Below are 6109 nucleotides of genomic sequence, written 5' to 3' on the forward strand. Positions count from 1 at the left end.
CTTTTCTTTCTTAATCTCCTTCATGGCTTGGCAACAAGAACTAGTTTTATCCATAATGATTCCTCACCTTCAAGACGCAAGTGAGTTTGTGAAGAAGGATTTTATAGAACAGTATGAGCGCTCACTTTTCCCTCACTTGGGAACTTTTGTAGCGCAAACCAAATGGCGGACCTATCAAGACATAACTAGGGTAACACCCTGGGGTCAGCAACATTTTCGTAATAATGTCCGCTTGGCCATGGTTATTGAAGCTTTGGGTTTGGGTCCCCGATACTACTGCGTCATGAGATCAAGGCATCTTGGGTTTTCTGAGCGGGTCTTCTTACTGGCGTGTTTTCTTCCTCATGAGAAGATATGCCTTTACCCCGTTTTTGGCTTGCCTCTCAGAGGTCCTTTTGTTAGAACACCTCATACCACTGAGATAGGTGCGGCAATAACCAACAGAATTATTCCCATAGATGAGTTACCTTATACATGCGCAGCTTGTGAGTGCTGCTTTTGTGATCATATGATGGACGAGCTTATGGAAGTGTAAAGAGTTCTTCTATCTTTAATGTATAAGTTCTGAGAATGAATAAAGTTTAAATCTTGTTCTTATCTTGAATCTTGCTCTCTTTGAGACTTTTTCTTGGTGGTTAATCCTGATTTAAATTTTTCTCTAAGTCTAATAATTCGTGCATCTTGCGAAATTATCCCAGTTTGCGAGATGAGGACATCTCGCGTTTTTTAAGTGGGGTAGAATGTAAGATTCCTCCCCCAAACCCCCCTTTTGATGTCTAGTATCTTCTTCTATAATCAATCCCTCTTCAGAAATATAAAAGACTTGTTTCTAACTGTTTTAACCTAGAGAGAGAGAAAATATTTTAGAGAGAGAATATTCAGATTTTTAATATTTTTTGTTAGAAAATTATCTCATCTTATTAAAATAAGTTCCCCTGAAACAGAAATTCAAAAAGAACTTTCCAATGTGCAATTGGAATTAATTGGAAATGTGTATAAAGGACCTTAGTCTAAGGGTCTAGATTTTCAGAAATTTTTGGATTATGGTCCAATTAAGGTTCCTATGGGCCAATAGCATCAATCCATGTGTAGGGAGGAGATAAATCCAATTTGTAAAAGAAGATACCCAAAAATGAGTAAATGCTCACATAAGATGAAGAGTTGAAAATGTACAAGGTTTATTAGTAAAAAAATTATGAGCAATATTAAAAGTATGACATATGTAAGGAAGGGGAGTTCTTTAAAGGAGGTGCATATTTCACATAAGATGAAGAGTTGAAAATGTACAAGGTTTATTAGTAAAAAATTATGAGCAATATTAAAAGTATGACATATGTAAGGAAAGGGAGTTCTTTAAAGGAGGTGCATATTTCACATAAGATGAAGAGTTGAAAATGTACAAGGTTTATTAGTAAAAAATTATGAGCAATATTAAAAGTATGACATATGTAAGGAAGGGGAGTTCTTTAAAGGAGGTGCATATTTCACATAAGATGAAGAGTTGAAAATGTACAAGGTTTATTAGTAAAAAACTATGAGCAATATTAAAAATATGACATATGTAAGGAAGGGGAGTTCTTTAAAGGAGGTGCATATTTCACATGCTTGAATGAGTTTTAAACTCATAAAAATTGAGATATTTCATCTCTCCTCTCTCCTCATTCAAGTCTAGTTCCAAAAAATTAGCTTAACTGACCTAAAAATGGTTAAAAATTGACCAAACTGATTTGGAAAATTCTAGAATCAGTTTGTTTGGTTAGGAGCTCAATTTTTTCTATAAATAGAAGCCTCCCCCTTATTGAAAAATATATAGTGTTTATGCATCGTTACTCTACTCCACCTAAGCCAAGAACTGTGAATTCATTTAATAATTCACTAGTTTTTGGAGCTTCCCTCTTTCTTCAATCCCCATTAGTGGCTCCATCAACATACTTAACCAATTGATTGGTTGGGGGCCTCTACCGTGAACAAAGAATCAAGCAATTTGTAAGGTAATTAGTGAATATTGCTCTTTTCTATAACTTCTCAATGTTTCTCTCTTCTCAACCCCTCTCAAGCTTGAGAAGCTTAATTGGTATGGTTTTTTAAATGCTATTGAAGTTAATTGCTGAATAGTAGTGAAGAGTTACATAATTTAATAAATGCTATTGAAGTTAATTTCTATTTATGTTTAAATTCTAATGGTTTTTATGTAATTTCTCTCTCTCACTCAAGAAATGGTCATACTCATGACCCATTCTCAATCCAAAAGAAGCTTTTCATAAAGCTTTTCCTTAATCCAAGATTAAGCTATGCTTGAGGCCAAATTAATGGTTTTTTTTTCTATGCTTTTAGTTTATGCATATTGATGATTCAATCCATTATGGATTAATGATCCAATTAGAGATCATTTTAATTATTTTCTTAATGATAAGCTTTATCCCGTAGAAAATTTGAGATTTATCAGTCATAGCAGCGGAGCTATGGCAAAAATTTTATAAAAATTATGCATAAAATAATTTCATTCAAAGCATAAAAAGAGGACTTCCTACCATATTCTAGGAATTATCATCCTAGACTAATTGAAAGAATTTCATCATAATCATGGAGAAATTGAATTTCTATATTATGCATAAAGAATAAGTTTTTATATCAAAAGTGTTACTTTTATCATTTTATTTACTTGCATAGAAGTATGCATAATGGATAAATTTTTATATCAAAAGTGTTACTTTTATCATTTTTATTTACATGCATAGAAGTATGCATAATGGATAAATTTTTATATCAAAAGTGTTACTTTTATCATTTTTATTTACATGCATAGAAGTATGCATAATGGATAAATTTTTATATCAAAAGTGTTACTTTTATCATTTTTATTTACATGCATAGAAGTATGCATAATGGATAAATTTTTATATCAAAAGTGTTACTTTTATCATTTTTATTTTCATGCATAGAAGTATGCATAATGGATAAATTTTTATATCAAAAGTGTTACTTTTAGCATAATTGAATTTCATGCATAGAGGTATGCATAAGAGATGAATATTTTATTATAAAAGTGTTACTTTTACAATAATTAAAATTCATGCATAGAGGTATGCATAAGAGATGAATATTTTATTATAAAAGTGTTACTTTTAGCATAATTGAATTTCATGCATAGAGGTATGCATAAGAGATGATTATTTTATTATAAAAGTGTTACTTTTAGCATAATTAAATTTCATGCATAGAAGTATGCATAAAAGATATGGGAAGTGATAAGATATGATAAGATGCATATAAGATGAGTTAAGATGTGATAAGATGTGTATGGGATGAGATAAGAAGTGTATGAGATGAGATAAGATGTATATGGGTTGTGATAGGGTGAGAATGGAAGATTAGATATGAAGGCATATGGGGTTATATGAATGGGAATGTGAAAATGGATGTATGTATGTGGATGTGTGGATGTGGAGATTGGAGTGTGGATGTATGCATGTGAAAATGGATGTATGCATGAAGATGTATATGCATAGATGTGAATGTGGATGTAGACGTGGTTGTATAGAAGTGAATGTGGAATGTGGATATGGATGTATGTATGTATGTGGATGTAGATGTGGATGTATAGATGTGAATGGGAATATAGATGTGGATATAGATGTGAATGTGAATGTAGATGTGGATGTATGTGAATGTGGATGTAGATGTGGTTGTATAGATGTGAACGTGGAACGTGGATGTGGATGTATGTATGTATGTGGATGTAGATGTGTATGTATAGATGTGAATGGGAATGTGGATGTGGATATATGTGAATGTGGATGTAGATGTGGATGTATAGATGTGAATGTGGAATGTGGATGTGGATGTATATATGTATATGGATGTAGATGTGGATGTATAGATGTGAATGTGGAATGTGGATGTGGATGTATGTATGTATGTGGATGTGGATGTATAGATGTGAATGGGAATGTGGATGTGGATGTATGTATGTATGTGGATATGGATGTATGAATGAGGACGTGATAGTGGATGTATGCATGAGGATGTGGATGTATGAATGAGGACGTGATAGTGGATGTATGCATGTGGATGTAGATGTGGATGTATAGAGGTGAATGGGAATGTGGATGTGGATGTATGTATGTGGATATGGATGTATGAATGAGGACGTGATAGTGGATGTATGCATGTGGATGTGGATGTATGAATGAGGACGTGATAGTGGATGTATGCATGTGGATGTGGATGTATGGATGTGGATGTATGGATGTGGATATGGATGTGTATGTATGAATGTGGATATGGGATGTGGATGTATAAATGAGGATGTGAAAATGGAGGTAAGCATGTAGATGTGGATGTATGGATGTGAATGTGGATGTGATATGTGATGTGAAGGAATATGAAGTGAAGAGATGGAAAATGATGTAATTGGATGAGTACACATATAAATGGAATGAGGAATAAGTAATGTGGATTATATGAGGGATAATGTGGAAAAATTAGAGTTAATATAGAAATTGTATTTGTAAACTGTTTGTAAATGCTATAGAGCATCTATGCATGCAAATTAGAGCTACGCATACTCTATCATGTATGTTTTAATATGTATACACACATATAGCATACATAGGCATACTAGAGAGAGAAAAACATTTAACACTAAGAAAAAAGCACAAGAGAAAGAAGATTACATAGAGATTGCACAAAATATTAAGAGAAAAAGAGAGTTTACCTTCTTATTTTGCAAACAAAGCTGAATGAGAGAGAAAAGAAGTGTACATAGAGCTTTCATAAAAGATTAATAGAAAAAGAGGGTTTACCTTCTTGTTGCAAAAACCCTAATCCTACAAAACAAGCACACACAATAAAGTTAATTAACAAAACAAATAGAAAAGTGTGAAGACAAGTGATAAGAAGAAGAAAAAGAAGACAAAAAGAATGACGACCTAAGTATGCACATAGACATTGAAACAAATGTGAGAGAATAGAGAGAATAAACCCTTACTTTCACCATAAAACTTATGCTTTTCGAGATGAAAGCGCATAAATAAAGCATGAGTTTCATGCTTGAGGTGCTGGAGGCATGGGAGATAAAGGGTGGAGAGGAAATGAGTTTAGCGCAGGTTTTGGAAGAAAAGATGAGCAAAGAAAGAACACGTGCACGGGAGAATTATTTTGTAATAGTACGCGGCTATAGCCACACACGGCAGTAGCCACGTGTATAGCCACCGTGTGCGGCTATAGCCGCGTGTACAATTGTGTGTATTGGGAATAAAAATCCCTATTGCATGCAACTCTGCAACTCTCTCACTACATCACACAGCTATACCATCATCCTCTTGTAGTGAAAGTATCAAGATTTTTCTAGCTTTCCAAATACGATGTTACCCATATTTACTAGTATATGTGTGCAAAATTTACTTGCTTAGGCATTGTACAATGCCTAATATTTAAGTAAAATCAAAGGAGAAAAAAATAAGATTTGAAAATTAGAGCAAAATGGAGAAAAAAAGTAACTTGCAACAATAAGGACTCTAGTCCATTAGCTTCACGAGCCCTTGCTCATAAATATGCAGATTTAGTGGTTGTTTTCACTGCTCGAAAAAAATATTTTTTTCAACCCTTAGCTGGGATTTAGACTTGAAAATCATTAGAAATTGTACAAATGCCGAGATTTATAACTAAAATGTACAAATTCCATCTCTTAAATTCAAAGATTTGGTTCTAACAAAATGCAAAAGGCAAAAGTTATCAATGGGCTCTAGCCCGAGTAGTCCACCCCGGGCCATTCTACCCTACCCAAACGAATTGACCCGGGTTCAAACCCTAACATCTTTGGTGTGTGTGAGTGGTGTAATGTTTGCATTGCATCCCTGAAAGAGGCTTTTGAAAAAATAAAGTTAAAAAAAAAACACACGCATGTCGATTCACATTTACAGCTTGATTTATTGTACGTGGAAATATATATATGGGAAAATTAAAAAAACAAAAAGTGGGTGGAGGAAAATTGCGTACAGCGGGGTGGCAGTGGGATCATGGATGGATTCTAATTTCTGGTCTCTGGAGCTTGAAGTTCAACGCCGTAATTAAGTCCTGAGGTTATTAACCAGCCCATAAATAAAAG

Source organism: Cibotium barometz, chromosome 1, assembly GCF_041138505.1.
Source record: "Cibotium barometz isolate CiBa-2024 chromosome 1, ASM4113850v1, whole genome shotgun sequence".
NCBI classification, from domain to species: domain Eukaryota; kingdom Viridiplantae; phylum Streptophyta; class Polypodiopsida; order Cyatheales; family Cibotiaceae; genus Cibotium; species Cibotium barometz.